Raw genomic sequence first — 19,810 nt, 5'->3', positions numbered from 1 at the left:
ATTGCAATTTATTGCCCTGGCCATATCTGCAGTCCTCATGCCTCCTTGTAGGATGCCTAAGGCGTGTTCACGCAGATGAGCAGGGACCCTGGGCATCTTTCTTTTGGTGTTTTTCAGAGTCAGTTGAAAGGCCTCTTTAGTGTCCTAAGATTTCATAAGCGTGACCTTAATTGCCTACCGTTTGTAAGCTGTTAGTGTCTTAAATACCGTTCCACAGGTGCATGTTCATTAATTGTTTATGGTTCATTGAACAAGCATGGGAAACTGTGTTTAAACCCTTTACAATGAAGATATGTGAAGTTATTTAGATTTTTTACAAATTATCTTTGAAAAACAGGGTCCTGAAAAAGGTATGTTTCTTTTATTGCTGAGATTACAATGTTATCAGATTAACAGGATAGGTCTAGATACTACAATGTTTAAAGATTAGCGGGACAGGTCTAGCCACATGTGGTAGGTGATGGTTATTTTGATTCATATCTTTGGAACAGTTTTTGACCTACTTGATTTACAGTGGCTGGTGAAAGTATTCACCTCCTTGGCATTTTTCCTATTTTGTTGCCTTACAACCTGAAATTAAAATAGATTTCTGGGGGGGGTTTGTATCATTTGATTTACACGACATGCCTACCACTTTGAAGATGCAAAATATTTTTTATTGTGAAACAAACAAGAAATAAGACAAAAAAACTGAAAACTTGAGCGTGCATAACTATTCACCACCCCAAAGTCAAAACTTTGTAGAGCCACCTTTTGCAGCAATTACAGCTAAAAGTCTCTTGGGGAATGTCTCTATAAGCTTGGCACATCTAGCCACTGGGATTTCTGCCCATTCTTCAAGACAAAACGTGTTCCAGTTCCGCTGGGGGTTCCGCTGATGTACAGTGATCTTTAAGTCATAACACAGATTTTCAATTGGATTGAGGTTTGGGCTTTGAATTGGATTGAGGTTTGGGCTTTGACTAGGCCATTCCAAGACATGTAAATGTTCCCGTTAAACCACTCGAGTGTTGCTTTAGCAGTATGCTTAGGGTCATTGTCCTGCTGGAAGCAAATCAAATCTCTGGAAGACTGAAACTGGTTTCCCTCAAGAATTTCCCAGTATTTAGTGCCATCCATCATTCCTTCAATATTGACCAGTTTCCCAGTCCCTGCCGATGACAAACATCCCCACAGCATGATGCTGCCACCACCATGCTTCACTGTGGGGATGGTGTTCTCGGGGTTATGAGAGGTGTTGGGTTTGCGGCAGAAATAGCGTTTTCCTTGATGGCCAAAAAGCTCAATTTTAGTCTCATCTGGCCAGAGTACCTTCTTCCATATGTTTGGGGAGTCTCCCACATGCCTTTTGGTAAACACTAAACATGTTTGCTTATTTTTTTCTGGCCACTCTTCCATAAAGCCCAGCTCTGTTGAGTGTACGGCTTAAAGTGGTCCTATGGACAGATACTCCTATCTCCGCTGTGGAGCTTTGCAGCTCCTTCAGGGTTATCTTTGGTCTCTTTGTTGCCTCTCTGATTAATGCGTGAGTTTCGGTGGGCGGCCCTCTCTTGGCAGGTTTGTTGTGGTGCCATATTCTTTCCATTTTTTAATAATGGATTTAATGGTGCTCTGTGGGATGTTCACAGTTTTGGATATTTTTTTATAACCAACCCTGATCTGTACTTCTCCACAACTTTGACCCTGACCTGTTTGGAGAGCTCCTTGGTCTTCATTTTGCCGCTTGCTGGTGGTGCCCCTTGCTTAGTGATGTTGCAGACTCTGGGGCCTTTCAGAACAGGTGTATATATACTGAAATCATGTGACACTTAGATTGCACACAGGTGGACTTTATTTAACTAATTATGTAACATCTGAAGGTAATTGGTTGCACCAGATCTTATTTAGGGGCTTCATAGCAAAGGGGGTGAATAAATATGCTCGCACCACTTTTCTATTTTTTTATTGTTTTAAATATTTTTAAACAAGTCATTTTTTTCATTTCACTTGACCAATTTGGACTGTTTTGTGTATGTCCATTACGTGAAATCCAAATAAAATATATTTAAATTACAGGTTGTAATGCAACAAAATAGGAAACACGCCAAGGGGGTGAATATGTTGCAAGACACTGTATAGACTCATAAAGTTAATGAACATTTGATCGATCACACCTGTATTAACTTCTTATGGCTGCAGGGGCAGTATTGAGTAGCTTGGATGAAAGGTGCACAGAGGTGCCCATAGTAAACTGCCAGCTCCTCAGTCCCAGTTGCTAATATATGCATATTATTATTCGTGTTGGATAGAAAACACTCGGAAGTTTCTAAAACTGTTTGAATGATGTCTGTCAGTATAACAGAACTCATATGGCAGGCAAAAACCTGAGAAAAATCCAAACAGGAGGTGGGAATTCTGAGGTTGGTCGATTTTCAACCAAGACCCTATTAAATACACAGTGGGATATGGATGAGTTTGCACTTCCTACGGCTTCCACTAGATGTCAACAGTCTGTAGAACCTTGTCTGATGCCTCTACTGTGAAGTGGGGCCGAAGGAGACAGGAATTAGTCAGGTCTATCATGACTTGACCATGCTCTGACCATACGCGTTAACATGAGAGGGAGCTCTGTTCCATGGCACATCTGAAGTCAATGTAATTCTCCAGTTGGAACGTTACTGAAGATTTATGTTAAAAACGTTCTAAAGTTTGATTCAATACATCGTTTGACATGTTTCTACTGACTGTTACGGAACTTTTTGACATTTCATCTGCTTTTAGTGAACGCGCTTCCTGACTTTGGATTTGTTTACCAAACACGCTAACAAAAAGTTCCGCTATTTAGCTATTTGGACATAAATGATGGACATTACCGAACAAAACAAACATTTATTGTGGAACTGGGAGTTCTGGGAGTGCATTCCAACGAAGATCAGCAAAGGTAAGTGAAGATTTATAATGCTTTTTATGAGTTTTGTTGACTGCACAATTTGGCAGGTGGCTTCCTTGGCTTCCTTTGGCTTCCTTTTGTGGCTGGACGCTGTTCTCAGATTATTGAATATTGTGCTTTTGCCGTAAAGCTTTTGAAATCTGACACAGTGGTTGCATTAAGAACAAGTGTATCTTTAATTCTATGTAAAATATGTATCTTTCATCAAAGTTTATGATGAGAATTTATGTTATTTGACGTGGCTCTCTGCAATTTCTCTGGATATTTTGGAGGCATTTCTGAACATGGCGCCAATGTAAACTGAGGATTTTAGATATAAATATGAACTTTATCAAACAAAACATATATGTATTGTGTAACATGAAGTCCTATGAGTGTCATCTGATGAAGATCATCAAAGGTTAGTGATTAATTTCATCTCTATTTCTGCTTTTTGTGACTCCTGTCTTTGGCTGGGAAAATGACTGTGTTTGTCTGTGATTTTGCGGTGACCTAACATAATCGTTTGTGGTGCTTTCGCTGTAAAGCCTATTTGAAATCGGACACTTTGGTGGGATTAACAACAAGATTACCTTTAAAATGGTATAAAATACATGTATGTTTGAGGAATTGTAATTATGAGATTTCTGTTGTTTGAATTTGGCGCCCTGCACTTTCACTGGCTGTTGTCATATCATCCCGTTAACGGGATTGCAGCCATAAGAAGTTTAAGCTACATTTGTTTTACAAGATCCACATAATTTCAACGGTATCACATCTTCACCATAGTCATAGAGTCTTTTCTACCTCCAACCCTGTGAACATCTGGTGACAGTGCTGCTCTATTCTGGGACAAGCAGAACCACCCAGTCCTGTCTATGTAAATCTCAGTTTCACTCCCACAGCATCCAGTCTAGCAGTTGAACAGTTTCACTGCCTGAAATACCCTGGACTGGGCCAGATGTGAGGGATTGGACTGGTTTGAACCTCTATGGTGGATTCAGAGAGGGAGACATAACAGATATTCCACCATGTAATTGATGACAGATAAAATGGGTATTATACTTCATGATGATAGTTTACATGTGTCTCATGTTGAATCCAGCGTCAGGTCTCATTCACAGAGCTAACAGTCGGTAACCTACTCATGAAAAAAGTGAATATGCTGCTGTTGATGATCACATCCATTGAATTTCCACAGTTGGTTGTAAGGTCCATTTGGGGATTTTTTGAGTGGTTGGGAGCCTGAAGCCTTTCTACGTTTTAATATTTAATTTTATTTATGTGTTCTTTATATAACCTGAGAGGTCACATTGAGATCTATATATTTTTCAAGTGAGCCCAGGTCAAGAGAGAAGCTTACACTATATACATGAGACACAACACCACATAAAACATAACAAAGAATGGAAGTTAAAAACTTCTTGCGACTATAGGGGGTGCTGTTCATCATTAGCATAATTTGCACTACAGATTAAATGGCTTCCTACTAAATTCTTGCTCGTACAATATGCATATTATTACTATTATTGGATAGAAAACAGTCTCTAGTTTCTATAGACGTTGGAATTTTGTCTCTGATTGGAACAGAACTCATTCTACAGCAATTTCCCTGACATGGAGTCAGATTTCACACATTTTGGCCCCTGATCTGGAGTCAGTTTAAAGGCCACCTTGAATGCTATGAGGATACAGACACTGCTTACGTCTTCCCCTGGATGCCTTTGTGATGATGCTTTGAATGGTATCGATTGCGCAATCACAGCCACTATAAAACAAAAAAACGTGTAGGTAGGAACTCTTTTCCAGCTGCGCCGGACGCGCGGTGGACACCGCCCTGCTCTTTTTCCAAGCATTAGTGTAGTGAGTAATATTTCTCCGGTCATGTTTTTACTTGTAATAGGTGTTAAAGACATCATAAGGTAGTTAATTTAAACCGTTTATAGCAATTTATATCTGTTTAGTGCGATTTTGGGACATTTATTTCTGAGACACTGTGAATCTCTGGGCACGTTTCCAGTTCATGCCTAACGCAATGGGCATTTCCACATGGCAAGAGGACAGCTTTCGACCAAAAGACGATTAGACCCAAGAAAGGATTCTTTGCCCAAGATTCTGATGGAAGAACAGCTGAAAGTAGGAACAATTTATTATGATAAATCGTGTTTCTGTCGAAAAATGTTAATCGTTTATGATGCCATTTTGTTAGACGTAGCTTCGCTTGGCGCAAACTGTATTGAAAAGTAAGGATAATAAAAAAAATGTGAATCAGCGATTGTATTAAGAATTAAATTGTCTATCAATCGCTGTCCACCCTATATTTTTTAGTCACGTTTATGAGTATTTATGTATACGACTAGATCACTGTCTAATATGGCGCACGACATTGTCTGACCAGCTGGGCAACTTTTGTCATTGTCTAACCATGATTTTGGTGGCTAAATATGCACATTTTCGAACAAACTGTATATGTATGTTGTAATATGATGTTACAGGATTGTCATCTGAAGAATTCTGAGAAGGTTAGTGAAAAAAATAATATTTTTTGGCGATGTTGACGTTATCGCTCTCTTTGGCTAGAATCTATGCTCTGGTAATGTTTGCACATGTGGTATGCTAATATAACCATTTATTGTGTTTTCGCTGTAAGACACTTAGAAAATCTGAAATATTGTCTGTATTCACAGGATCTGTGTCTTTCAATTAGTGTATGCTGTGTATTTTTACGAAATGTTTGATGATTAGTAAGTAGGTAAAACACGTTGCTCTATGTATTTATTCTAGTCCATTTGTGACGGTGGGTGCAATTGTAAACTATGATATCTACCTGAAATATGCACATTTTTCTAACAAAACCTATCCTGTACCATAAATATGTTATCAGACTGTCATCTGATGAGTTTTTTTCTTGGTTAGTGGCTATCAATATCTTAGTTTAGCCGAATTGGTGATAGCTACTGGTGTTGAGAGAAAATGGTGGACAAAGAAAAAAGGTGTATTTTGCTAACGTGGTTAGCTAATAGATTTACATATTGTGTCTTCCCTGTAAAACATTTAAAAAATCTGAAATGGTGCCTTTATTCACAAGATCTGTATCTTCATTAGGTGTCTTGGACTTGTGATTGAATGATATTTAGATGCTACTATTTAATTGTGACGCTATGCTAGCGATGCTAATCAGTGTGGGGGGGGGGGGGGGGTGCTCCCGGATCCGGGGTAGAGGCTCGTTAGAGGTTAAAACAGTGCAAAATGCATGAGAAAATGTAAAAACGCAGGTTTAAAAACATGTGCAGTCATTGGTCAGCAGTCCTCAAATCCAGGATTTAAAATCATCAATCAAAATTAGATGATCTAATTTTAAGTCCATTTGCAAAGTGTTCCAAGATGATGGAGCAGCAAATCTAAAAGCACTATTACCAAACTCAGTTGTTATGTTGGGGACATTGTATAAAATCCCTCTTACCAAAATCAGTTTTTATGTTGGGGACATTGTATAAAATCTCTCTTACCAAACTCAGTTTTTATGTTGGGGACATTGTTTAAAATCCCTCTTACCAAACTCAGTTTTTATGTTGGGGACATTATATAAAAGCACTATTACCAAACTCAGTTGTTATGTTGGGGACATTGTATAAAATCCCTCTTACCAAACTCAGTTGTTATGTTGGGGACATTGTATAAAATCCCTCTTACCAAACTCAGTTTTTATGTTGGGGACATTGTATAAAACCCCTCTTACCAATCTCAGTTGTTATGTTGGGGACATTAAATAAAATACAGTTATGTGATCTCAGACAGTAAGGTCCATGACTGCAGTGTGAATAAAGTTCTTAAATATATAGCCAGCTGTCCTAAGATGTCCTCATAGACAAACATGTACCACTGAATATGTTGCCTCACAGTTAACGATGGCCATCCTGCTAACTGATACAAGACACAGTGATGTGCTAGAGGTATTATGTTGGTTACTAATCTAACAGCATCATGGTAGAGTGTCTAGTATGTGCAGGTAAGATCCTGGAACATTCCAGAACATGTCTAACAGCATAGTCCAACAAAGGTTAAACAGTGTCTGCAACCAGGTTCTAGCTTAAAATGAAAAACCAGACAGACTCCCAAAGAAAAAGCCCAGCTTAAGTTTAAGCTTTTTAGTGAGCAGCAGAATGTACAAGTCATTTATGTTCGTAACCAACTTCTAACATGATCTAACATGGTTGATATTGGATTAAAACTCATTTATGCTCAAATTCTTCAAATAGTATAAATATGAGTAGGCTGGTCAGATCCATTCCTAAACAATATCTGTAATACATGTATAACTGACACCGTATGACTAGTAACTCTAGTTATTTAAACACTTTCTACTTGTTTGGTTCATACATGTGCTTTGTATCAAATCAAATTTTATTTGCCACATGCACCGAATACAACAAGTGTAGACTTTACCGTGAAATGCTTACTTACAAGTCATTTAACCAACAGTGCAGTTCAAGAAGAGTTAATAAATGATTTACCAAGTAGTCTAAAATAAAATGTAATAATAAAAAGTAACACAATAAGAATAACGAAGAAATATACAGGGGGCACCGGTACCGAGTCAGTGTGCGGGGGCACAGGCTAGTTGAGGTAATCTGTAAATGTAGGTGGGGGCGAAGTGACTAGGCATAGATAATAAACAGCGAGTAGCAGCAGTGTACAAAAGGGGGGGGGGGGGTAAATGTAAATTGTCCGGTGGCAATTTTATTAATTGTTCAGCAGTCCTATGGCTTAGCCTGTTAGGCGGGCTGTCCCGACATCGGTACACTTATGACAACATCCAGCTCAAAGTGCAGGGCGCGAAATTCTAAATCTATTTTCTTTTAACATTTAACTTTCACACATTAACAAGTCCAATACAGCATATGAAAGGTACACATCTTGTGAATCAAGCCAACATGTCCGATTTTTTAAATGTTTTACAGGGAAGACAAAATATGTAAATCTATTAGCTAACCACGTTAGCAAAAGACACCATTTTTCTTAGTCCACCATTTTTTCTCTCCACCAGTAGCTATCACCAATTCGACCAAATAAAGATATTGATAGCCACTAACCAAGAAAAAACCTCATCAGATGACAGTCTGATAACATATTTATTGTATAGCATAGGTTTTTTTAGAAACATTTGCATATTTCAGGTATAAATCATAGTTTGCCATTGCAGCCACCATCACAAATCTCACCAAAGCGACTAGAATTACTACAGAGAGCAACGTGTATTACCAATTTACTCATCATAAAACATTTCTTAAAAATACACAGCGCATAGCAATGGAAAGACACAGATCTTGTGAATTCAGACAACCTTTCAGATTTTCTAAGTGTTTTACAGCGAAAACACAATAAATCGTTATATTAGCATACCACATATGCAAACGTTACCCGAGCATTGATTCAAGCCAAAGAGAGCGATATCGTTATCATCGCCAAAATATATTAATTTTTTCACTAACCTTCTCAGAATTCTTCCGATGACACTCCTGTAACATCATATTACAACATACATATAGAGTTTGTTCGAAAATGTGCATATTTAGCCAGAAAAATTGTGGTTATACAATGAGAATAGTAGCCAAACTGGCCTGAAAATGTCGGCCGCCATCTTTGAGAGTGATCTAGTCTAATCGATAACTAATCATAAACTTGACTAAAAAATACAGGGTTGACAGGAATCGAAAGACAAATTAGTTCTTAATGCAATCGCTGAAATACATTTCTAAAATTATCCTTACTGTGCAATACAGGGTTCGCCAAGTGAAGCTACAACAAAAAAAATGGCGGAATATGCATTTTACATTTTTCTACAGAACAACGATTTATCATCATAAATAGTTCTTACTATGAGCTGATCTTCCACCAGAATCTTGGGCAATGAATCCTTTCTCCGGTCTAATCGTCTTTTGGTCGAAAGATGTCCTCTTGCTCTGTGGAAATGGCCACTAACGTTTGGCATGTACTGGAAACGTGCCCAGCGGTTCAAAGTGCATCAGAAAGAAATGCCTCAAAATCGCACTAAACGGATATAAATTGCTATAAAACGGTTTAAATTAACTACCTTATGATGTTTTTAACACCTATAACGAGTAAAAACATGACCGGAGAAATATTACTGGCTAAACAACAGCTTGGAAAGAGAGCCAGTCCGTCGTCCATCGTGCGTCAGGCGCAGGAAGAAAAGGAAGCTACTTCCACCTTGTGCTCTTTTATACAGGCCCTGATTGCGCAATCGACTCCATTCAAAGCGTCACCACGTAATGACATCCAGAGGAAGACGTAGGCATTGTTTGTATCCTCATAGCATTTACAGGGACTTTAAAACTGACCCCAGAACAGGGGCCAAGATTTCTGAAATCTCACTCCCTGTCATGAAAAGTGCTTTAGAAGGAGTTCTGTTTCACTCAGAGACAAAATTCCAACGGCTGTAGAAACTAGAGAGTGTTTTCTATCCAATAATAATAATAATATGCATATTGTACGAGCAAGAATTGAGTACGAGGCCGTTTGAAATGGGCACGATTTAGCTGGCTACTCAGTAACGCCCCCTGCAGCCATAAGAAGTTAAAAGCCGGATAGAAGCTGTTGAGGAGCCTTTTGGTCCTCGACTTGGCGCTCCGGTACCACTTGCCGTGCGATAGCAGAGAAAACAAATAACTTGGGTGACTGGAGTCTTTGACAATTTTATGGTCTTTCCTCTGACACCGCCTATTATATTGGTTCTGGATGGCAGAAAGCTTGGCCCCAGTGATGTACTGGGCCGTTCACACTACCCTCTGTAGCGCTTTACGGTCAGAAGCCGAGCAGTTGCCATACCAGCAGGTGATGCAACCTGTCAGGATGCTCTCGATGGTGCAGCTGTAGAACCTTTTGAGGATCTGGGGACCCATGCCAAATCTTTTCAGTCTCCTGAGGGGGAAAAGGTTTTGTCATGCCCTCTTCACGACTGTCCTGGTATGTTTGGACCATGATAGTTTGTTGGTGAAGTAGACACCAAGGAACTTGAAACTCTCGACCCACTCCACTACATCCCAGTCAATGTTAATGGGGGCCTGTTCGGCCCGCCTTTTCCTGTAGTCCACAATCACCTCTTTTGTCTCGCTCACATTGAGGGAGACGTTGTTGTCCTGGCATCACACTGCCAGTTCTCTGACCTCCTCCCTATAGGCCGTCTCATCATTGTCAATGATCAGGCCTACCACTGTTGTGTCGTCAGCAAACTTAAGGATGGTGTTGGAGTCGTGTTTGGCTACGCAGTCCTGGGTGAACAGGTAATACAGGACCCCTCCTGTATTCACTGAGCACACACCCCTGAGGGACCCCAGTGTTAAGGATAAGCGCGACAGATGTGTTGTTGCCTACTCTTACCACCTGGGGGCGGCCCGTCAGGAAGTCCAGGATCCAGTTGCAGAGGGAGGTGTTCAGTCACGGAGTCCTTAGCTTAGTGATGAGCTTCATGGGCACTATGGTGTTGAACGCTGAGTTGTAGTCAATGAATAGCATTCTCACATAGGTGTTTCTTTTTTTCCAGGTGAGAAAGGGCAGTGTGGAGTGTGATTGAGATTGCATCGTCTGTGGATCTGTTGGGGCAGTATGTGAATTGGAGTGGGTCTAGGGTGTCCGGGAGGATGCTGTTGATGTGAGCCATGACCAGCCTTTCAAAGCACTTCATGACTACCAACGTGAGTGCCACGGGGCGGTAATAATTTCGGCAGGTTACCTTCGCTTCCTTGGGCACAGGGACTATGGTGGTCTGATTGAAACATGTAGGTATAACAGACTCGGTTAGGGAGAGGTTGAAAATGTCAGTGAAGACACTGGTTGGTCCGTGCATGCTTTGAGATCACGTCCTGGTGATCCATCTGTCCCAGCAGCCTTGTGAATGTTGACCTGTTTAAAGGGTTTTGTTCACATCGGCTACCGAGAGCGTTATCACACAGTCATCCAGAACAGCTCAAGCTCTCGTGCATGCTTCAGTGTTGCTTGCCTCAAAGCGAGCATAAAAGGCATTTAGCTCGTCTGGTAGGCTCGCGTCACTGGGCAGCTTGCGTCTGGGTTTCCCTTTGTAGTCCGTAATAGTTTTCAAGCCCTGCCACATCCGACAAGTGTCAGAGCCAGTGTAGTAGGATTCAATCTCAATCCTGTATTGACGCTTTGCTTGTTTGATGGTTCGTCTGAGGGCATAGTGGGATTTCTTTTAAGTGTCCGGATTAGTCTCCCGCTCCTTGAAAGCGGCAGCTCTAGCCTTTTGCTCGATGCGGATGTTGCCTGTAATCCATGGCTTCTGGTTGGGATATGTACGTACAGTCACTGTGGGGACGATGTTGTCGATGAACTTATTGATGATGCCGATGACTGACGTGGTGTACTCCTCAATGCCATTGGATGAATCCCGGAACATATTCCAGTCTGTGCTAGCAAAACAATCCTGTAGTGTAGCATCAGTGTCATCTGACCACTTCCGTATTGAGCGAGTCACTGGTACTTCCTGCTTTAGCGTTTGCTTGAAAGCAGGAATCAGGAGGATAGACGTATGGTCAAATTTCCCAAATGGAGGGCAGGGGAGAGCTTTTTATGCATCTCTGTGTGTGGAGTATTGTTGGTCTAGGATTCCCCCCCCCCCCTGGTTGCACATGTGACATGCTGGTAAAAATGAGGTAAAACTGATTTAAATGTGCCTGCATTAAAGTCCCAGGCCACTAGGAGCGCCGCTTCTGGGTAAGTATTTTCTTCTTTGCTTATGGCCTTACAGAGTTGGTTGAGAGCGGTCTTAGTGACAGCTTCATTCTGTAGTGGTAAATAGACAGCTACGAATAATATAGATGAGAACTCTCTTGGTAGATAGTGGGGTCTACAGCTTATCATAAGATACTCTACCTCAGGCGAGCAATACCTCAAGACTTCTTTAATATTAGACATCGTGCACCAGCTGTTATTGACAAATAGACACACACCCCCACCCCTCGTCTTACCAGAGGTAGCGTCTCTATTCTGCCGTTGCATGGAAAATCCCGCTAGCTTTATATCGTCCGTATCGTCGTTCAGCCACGTCTCGGTGAAACAGAAGATGTTACAGTTTTTAATGTCCCGTTGGTAGAATAATCTTAATCTTAGGTCATCAATTTTATTTTCCAATGATTGCACGTTAGCAAGAAGAACAGATGGCAGTGGGAGTTTACTCCCTCGCCTACGAATTTTCAGAAGGCTGCCCGATCTGTGGCCCCTTTACCAGCGTCTTTTCTTCACGCAAAAGGCGTGGATCAGGGCCTGCTCCAGTGAAAGCAGGCTATCCTTCTCGTCCGACTCGTTAAAGTAAAACGTTTCTTCCAGTCCACGGTGTAACGATCTTCGTTGGGAGAAAGAGAGGAGGACAAAAGCGCAGCGTGGTAAGTGTTCGTGATGAATATTTAATGGATCTATCTGAACACTGAAATACAAAACAATAAAGTGAACAAACGAAAACCGAAACAGTTCCGTGTGGAACACACAGACACAGAAAACAACCACCCACAAAACACAATAGAAAACAGGCTCCCTAAATATGGTTCCCAATCAGAGACAACGACTAACACCTGCCTTTGATTGAGAACCATATCAGGCCAAACGAAAAACCCAACATAAAAAAACAAACATACGTAGATAACCCACCCAACTCACGCCCTGACCATACTAAAACAAAGAAATAACAAAAGAACTAAGGTCAGAACGTGACACACGGTGAGTAATCGTTTTTCTGATGTCCAGAGTTATTTTTGGTCATAAGAGATGGTAACAGCAACATTATGTACACAATAAGTTAAAAAATAAGTTACACAAAACACCAAAAAAATAACAAAATTGCACAATTGGTTGGGAGAATGTAAATTGTCAGCCATGTTCTTCGGCGCCATCTTTACCATCACTGTAAAATCAATGGAGAATCTCTATTGAAAGTGCTTTTGAGTCTTGGACTATAATTAACCTGTGTCCGGGAAACCGCCCCTAAAAATGCTGTTGCTCTTCATGGGCTAAACTGTACAGCATGATTGTACCTTACATTAAAAAAAACCTGTCTAGACTTTTTTCATTTATCTATGTATTTATAGATTAAGTGTTCTTGGTTGTTCTCTGTACTGTAGCTAGTTGTTTATACTGTGTACTGTTGATCTGAAATATTTTTGTTCACTGATAACACAGTGACCATGTCCAAATACTCATATTAGCCTACTATAAACTTAAACTGCATACTCATTTTGGCCTTCGATGTAGTAGATTTCATTAGTCTTTTTCTGACTCACGTGTTTGACAACAGCTGATAATCAGACAGATTGAGAGGCTGTACCAAATGGCTGGAGTCACACAATTGTGCATTAGATGGAGCATTCAAAGTACAGTGTATGAAATTTCATATACTATAAAACACTATATTTTTGCATACTATTTAGTGAGGTACTATGGTTATTCAGACATGGCCAGTGACTTTTCTCCCTGCTCCTCTGTGCAGTTTTTCTCCCCTTTTCTAATGTTATAGAGTAGTAGTAGTAACTGACCCTCTCCTCTCCCAATGTTATAGAGTAGTAGTAGTAGTAACTGACCCTCTCCTCTCCTAATGTTATATAGTAGTAGTAGTAGTAACTGACCCTCTACTCTAATAATGTTATAGAGTAGTAGTAGTAGTAACTGACCCTCTACTCTAATAATGTTATAGAGTAGTAGTAGTAGTAACTGACCCTCTCCTCTCCTAATGTTATAGAGTAGTAGTAGTAGTAACTGACCCTCTCCTCTCCTAATGTTATAGAGTAGTAGTAGTAGTAACTGACCCTCTACTCTCCTAATGTTGTAGAGTAGTAGTAGTAGTAACTGACCCTCTACTCTAATAATGTTATAGAGTAGTAGTAGTAGTAACTGACCCTCTACTCTCCTACTGTTATAGAGTAGTAGTAGTAACTGACCCTCTCCTCTCCTAATGTTATAGAGTTGTAGTAGTAGTAACTGACCCTCTACTCCACTACTGTTATAGAGTAGTAGTAGTAACTGACCCTATCCTCTCCTAATGTTATAGAGTAGTAGTAGTAGTAACTGACCCTCTACTCTAATAATGTTATAGAGTAGTAGTAGTAGTAACTGACCCTCTCCTCTCCTAATGTTATAGAGTAGTAGTAGTAGTAACTGACCCTCTACTCTAATAATGTTATAGAGTAGTAGTAGTAGTAACTGACCCTCTACTCTCCTACTGTTATAGAGTAGTAGTAGTAACTGACCCTCTCCTCTCCTAATGTTATAGAGTAGTAGTAGTAACTGACCCTCTCCTCTCCTAATGTTATAGAGTAGTAGTAGTAGTAACTGACCCTCTCCTCTCCTAATGTTATAGAGTAGTAGTGGTAGCCGACCCTCTCCTCTCCTAATGTTATAGAGTAGTAGTAATAACTGACCCTCTCCTCTCCTAATGTTATAGAGTAGTAGTAGTAACTGACCCTCTCCTCTCCTAATATTATAGAGTAGTAGTAGTAACTGACCCTCTCCTCTCCTAATGTTATAGAGTAGTAGTGGTAGCTGACCCTCTCCTCTCCTAATGTTATAGAGTAGTAGTAGTAGTAACTGACCCTCTACTCTCCTAATGTTATAGAGTAGTAGTAGTAGTAACTGACCCTCTCCTCTCCTAATGTTATAGAGTAGTAGTGGTAGCTGACCCTCTCCTCTCCTAATGTTATAGAGTAGTAGAAATAACTGACCCTCTCCTCTCCTACTGTTATAGAGTAGTAGTGGTAGCTGACCCTCTCCTCTCCTAATGTTATAGAGTAGTAGTGGTAGCAGACCCTCTCCTCTCCTAATGTTATAGAGTAGTAGTAGTAGTAGTAGTAACTGACCCTCTCCTCTCCTAATGTTATAGAGTAGTAGTGGTAGCTGACCCTCTCCTCTCCTAATGTTATAGATTAGTAGTGGTAACTGACCCTCTCCTCTCCTAATGTTATAGAGTAGTAGTGGTAGCAGACCCTCTCCTCTCCTAATGTTATAGAGTAGTAGTGTGAGCTGACCCTCTCCTCTCCTAATGTTATATAGTAGTAGTAGTAACTGACCCTCTCCTCTCCTAATGTTATAGATTAGTAGTAGTGGTAGCTGACCCTCTCCTCTCCTAATGTTATAGAGTAGTGGTAGTAACTGACCCTCTCCTCTCCTACTGTTATAGAGTAGTAGTGGTAGCTGACCCTCTCCTCTCCTAATGTTACAGAGTAGTAGTGGTAGCTGACCCTCTCCTCTCCTAATGTTATAGAGTAGTAGTGGTAGCTGACCCTCTCCTCTCCTAATATTATAGAGTAGTAGTGGTAGCAGACCCTCTCCTCTCCTAATGTTATAGAGTAGTAGTAGTAACTGACCCTCTCCTCTCCTAATGTTATAGAGTAGTAGTGGTAACTGACCCTCTCCTCTCCTAATGTTATAGAGTAGTAGTGGTAGCTGACCCTCTCCTCTCATAATGTTATAGAGTAGTAGTGGTAGCTGACCCTCTCCTCTCCTAATGTTATAGAGTAGTAGTAGTAACTGACCCTCTCCTCTCCTAATGTTATAGAGTAGTAGTGGTAGCTGACCCTCTCCTCTCCTAATGTTATAGAGTAGTAGTAGTAACTGACCCTCTCCTCTCCTAATGTTATAGAGTAGTAGTGGTGGCTGACCAACTCCTCTCCTAATGTTATAGAGTAGTAGTAGTAACTGACCCTCTCCTCTCCTAATGTTATAGAGTAGTAGTGGTAGCTGACCCTCTCCTCTCCTAATGTTATAGAGTAGTAGTAGTAGTAACTGACCCTCTCCTCTCCTAATGTTATAGAGTAGTAGTGGTAGCTGACCCTCTCCTCTCCTAATGTTATAGAGTAGTAGTGGTGGCTGACCAACTCCTCTCCTAATGTTATAGAGTAGTAGTAGTAACTGACCCTCTCCTCTCCTAATGTTATAGAGTAGTAGTGGTAGCTGACCCTCTCCTCTCCTAATGTTATAGAGTAGTGGTGGTAGCCGACCCTCTCCTCTCCTAATGTTATATAGTAGTAGTAGTAGCTGACTCTCTCCTCTCCTAATGTTATAGAGTAGTAGTGGTAGCTGACCCTCTCCTCTCCTAATGTTATAGAGTAGTAGTGGTAGCTGACCCTCTCCTCTCCTAATGTTATAGAGTAGTAGTGGTAGCTGACCCTCTCCACCCCTAATGTTATAGAGTAGTAGTGGTAACTGACCCTCTCCTCTCCTAATGTTATAGAGTAGTAGTAGTAACTGACCCTCTCCTCTCCTAATGTTATAGAGTAGTAGTAGTAGTAACTGACCCTCTACTCTAATAATGTTATAGAGTAGTAGTAGTAGTAACTGACCCTCTCCTCTCCTAATGTTATAGAGTAGTAGTAGTAGTAACTGACCCTCTACTCTAATAATGTTATAGAGTAGTAGTAGTAGTAACTGACCCTCTACTCTCCTACTGTTATAGAGTAGTAGTAGTAACTGACCCTCTCCTCTCCTAATGTTATAGAGTAGTAGTAGTAACTGACCCTCTCCTCTCCTAATGTTATAGAGTAGTAGTAGTAGTAACTGACCCTCTCCTCTCCTAATGTTATAGAGTAGTAGTGGTAGCCGACCCTCTCCTCTCCTAATGTTATAGAGTAGTAGTAATAACTGACCCTCTCCTCTCCTAATGTTATAGAGTAGTAGTAGTAACTGACCCTCTCCTCTCCTAATGTTATAGAGTAGTAGTAGTAACTGACCCTCTCCTCTCCTAATGTTATAGAGTAGTAGTGGTAGCTGACCCTCTCCTCTCCTAATGTTATAGAGTAGTAGTAGTAGTAACTGACCCTCTACTCTCCTAATGTTATAGAGTAGTAGTAGTAGTAACTGACCCTCTCCTCTCCTAATGTTATAGAGTAGTAGTGGTAGCTGACCCTCTCCTCTCCTAATGTTATAGAGTAGTAGTAGTAACTGACCCTCTCCTCTCCTACTGTTATAGAGTAGTAGTGGTAGCTGACCCTCTCCTCTCCTAATGTTATAGAGTAGTAGTGGTAGCAGACCCTCTCCTCTCCTAATGTTATAGAGTAGTAGTAGTAGTAGTAGTAACTGACCCTCTCCTCTCCTAATGTTATAGAGTAGTAGTGGTAGCTGACCCTCTCCTCTCCTAATGTCATAGATTAGTAGTGGTAACTGACCCTCTCCTCTCCTAATTTTATAGAGTAGTAGTGGTAGCAGACCCTCTCCTCTCCTAATGTTATAGAGTAGTAGTGTGATCTGACCCTCTCCTCTCCTAATGTTATATAGTAGTAGTAGTAACTGACCCTCTCCTCTCCTAATGTTATAGATTAGTAGTAGTGGTAGCTGACCCTCTCCTCTCCTAATGTTATAGAGTAGTGGTAGTAACTGACCCTCTCCTCTCCTACTGTTATAGAGTAGTAGTGGTAGCTGACCCTCTCCTCTCCTAATGTTACAGAGTAGTAGTGGTAGCTGACCCTCTCCTCTCCTAATGTTATAGAGTAGTAGTGGTAGCTGACCCTCTCCTCTCCTAATATTATAGAGTAGTAGTGGTAGCAGACCCTCTCCTCTCCTAATGTTATAGAGTAGTAGTAGTAACTGACCCTCTCCTCTCCTAATGTTATAGAGTAGTAGTGGTAGCTGACCCTCTCCTCTCCTAATGTTATAGAGTAGCAGTAGTAACTGACCCTCTCCTCTCCTAATGTTATAGAGTAGTAGTGGTGGCTGACCAACTCCTCTCCTAATGTTATAGAGTAGTAGTAGTAACTGACCCTCTCCTCTCCTAATGTTATAGAGTAGTAGTGGTAGCTGACCCTCTCCTCTCCTAATGTTATAGAGTAGTAGTAGTAGTAACTGACCCTCTCCTCTCCTAATGTTATAGAGTAGTAGTGGTAGCTGACCCTCTCCTCTCCTAATGTTATAGAGTAGTAGTGGTGGCTGACCAACTCCTCTCCTAATGTTATAGAGTAGTAGTAGTAACTGACCCTCTCCTCTCCTAATGTTATAGAGTAGTAGTGGTAGCTGACCCTCTCCTCTCCTAATGTTATAGAGTAGTGGTGGTAGCCGACCTTCTCCTCTCCTAATGTTATATAGTAGTAGTAGTAGCTGACCCTCTCCTCTCCTAATGTTATAGAGTAGTAGTGGTAGCTGACCCTCTCCTCTCCTAATGTTATAGAGTAGTAGTGGTAGCTGACCCTCTCCTCTCCTAATGTTATAGAGTAGTAGTGGTAGCTGACCCTCTCCACCCCTAATGTTATAGAGTAGTAGTGGTAACTGACCCTCTCCTCTCCTAATGTTATAGACTAGTAGTAGTAACTGACCCTCTCCTCTCCTAATGTTATAGAGTAGTAGTGGTAGCTGACCCTCTCCTCTCCTAATGTTATAGAATAGTAGTGGTAGCAGACCCTCTCCTCTCCTAATGTTATATAGTAGTAGTAGTAACTGACCTTCTCCTCTCCTAATGTTATAGAGTAGCAGTGGTAGCTGACCCTCTCCTCTCCTAATGTTATAAAGTAGTGGTGGTAGCCGACCCTCTCCTCTCCTAATGTTATAGAGTAGTAGTGGTAGCTGACCCTCTCCTCTCCTAATGTTATAGAGTAGAAGTGGTAGCTGACTCTCTCCTCTCCTAATGTTATAGAGTAGTAGTATTAGTGGTAGCTGACCCTCTCCTCTCCTAATTGTATAGAGTAGTAGTGGTAGTAACTGACCCTCTCCTCTCCTAATGTTATCGAGTAGTAGTGGTAGCTGACCCTCTACTCTCCTAATGTTATAGAGTAGTAGTAGTAGTAACTGACCCTCTCCTCTCCTAATGTTATAGAGTAGTAGTGGTAGCTGACCCTCTCCTCTCCTAATGTTATAGAGTAGTAGTAGTAACTTACCCTCTCCTCTCCTAATGTTATAGAGTAGTAGTAGTAACTGACCCTCTCCTCTCCTAATGTTATAGAGTAGTAGTGGTCGCAGACCCTCTCCTCTCCTAATGTTATAGAGTAGTAGTGGTAGCTGACCCTCTCCTCTCCTAATGTTATAGAGTAGTAGTGGTAGCTGACCCTCTCCTAATGTTATAGAGTAGTAGTGGTAGCTGACCCTCTCCTCTCCTAATGTGATAGAGTAGTAGTGGTAGCTGACCCTCTCCTTTCCTAATGTTATAGAGTAGTAGTGGTAGCTGACCCTCTACTCTCCTAATGTTATAGAGTAGTAGTAGTAACTGACCCTCTCCTCTCCTAATGTTATAGAGTAGTAGTAGTAACTGACCCTCTACTCTAATAATGTTATAGAGTAGTAGTAGTAGTAACTGACCCTCTCCTCTCCTAATGTTATAAAGTAGTAGTAGTAACTGACCCTCTACTCTAATAATGTTATAGAGTAGTAGTAGTAGTAACTGACCCTCTCCTCTCCTAATGTTATAGAGTAGTAGTAGTAACTTACCCTCTCCTCTCCTAATGTTATAGAGTAGTAGTAGTAACTGACCCTCTCCTCTCCTAATGTTATAGAGTAGTAGTGGTCGCAGACCCTCTCCTCTCCTAATGTTATAGAGTAGTAGTGGTAGCTGACCCTCTCCTCTCCTAATGTTATAGAGTAGTAGTGGTAGCTGACCCTCTCCTAATGTTATAGAGTAGTAGTGGTAGCTGACCCTCTCCTCTCCTAATGTTATAGAGTAGTAGTGGTAGCTGACCCTCTCCTTTCCTAATGTTATAGAGTAGTAGTGGTAGCTGACCCTCTACTCTCCTAATGTTATAGAGTAGTAGTAGTAACTGACCCTCTCCTCTCCTAATGTTATAGAGTAGTAGTAGTAACTGACCCTCTACTCTAATAATGTTATAGAGTAGTAGTAGTAGTAACTGACCCTCTCCTCTCCTAATGTTATAAAGTAGTAGTAGTAACTGACCCTCTACTCTAATA

This window comes from Salvelinus fontinalis, chromosome 39 (genome assembly GCF_029448725.1).
Source record: "Salvelinus fontinalis isolate EN_2023a chromosome 39, ASM2944872v1, whole genome shotgun sequence".
NCBI lineage: Eukaryota > Metazoa > Chordata > Actinopteri > Salmoniformes > Salmonidae > Salvelinus > Salvelinus fontinalis.
The sequence above is the reverse complement of the archived record's forward strand: the minus strand, read 5'-3'. Positions refer to the sequence as shown.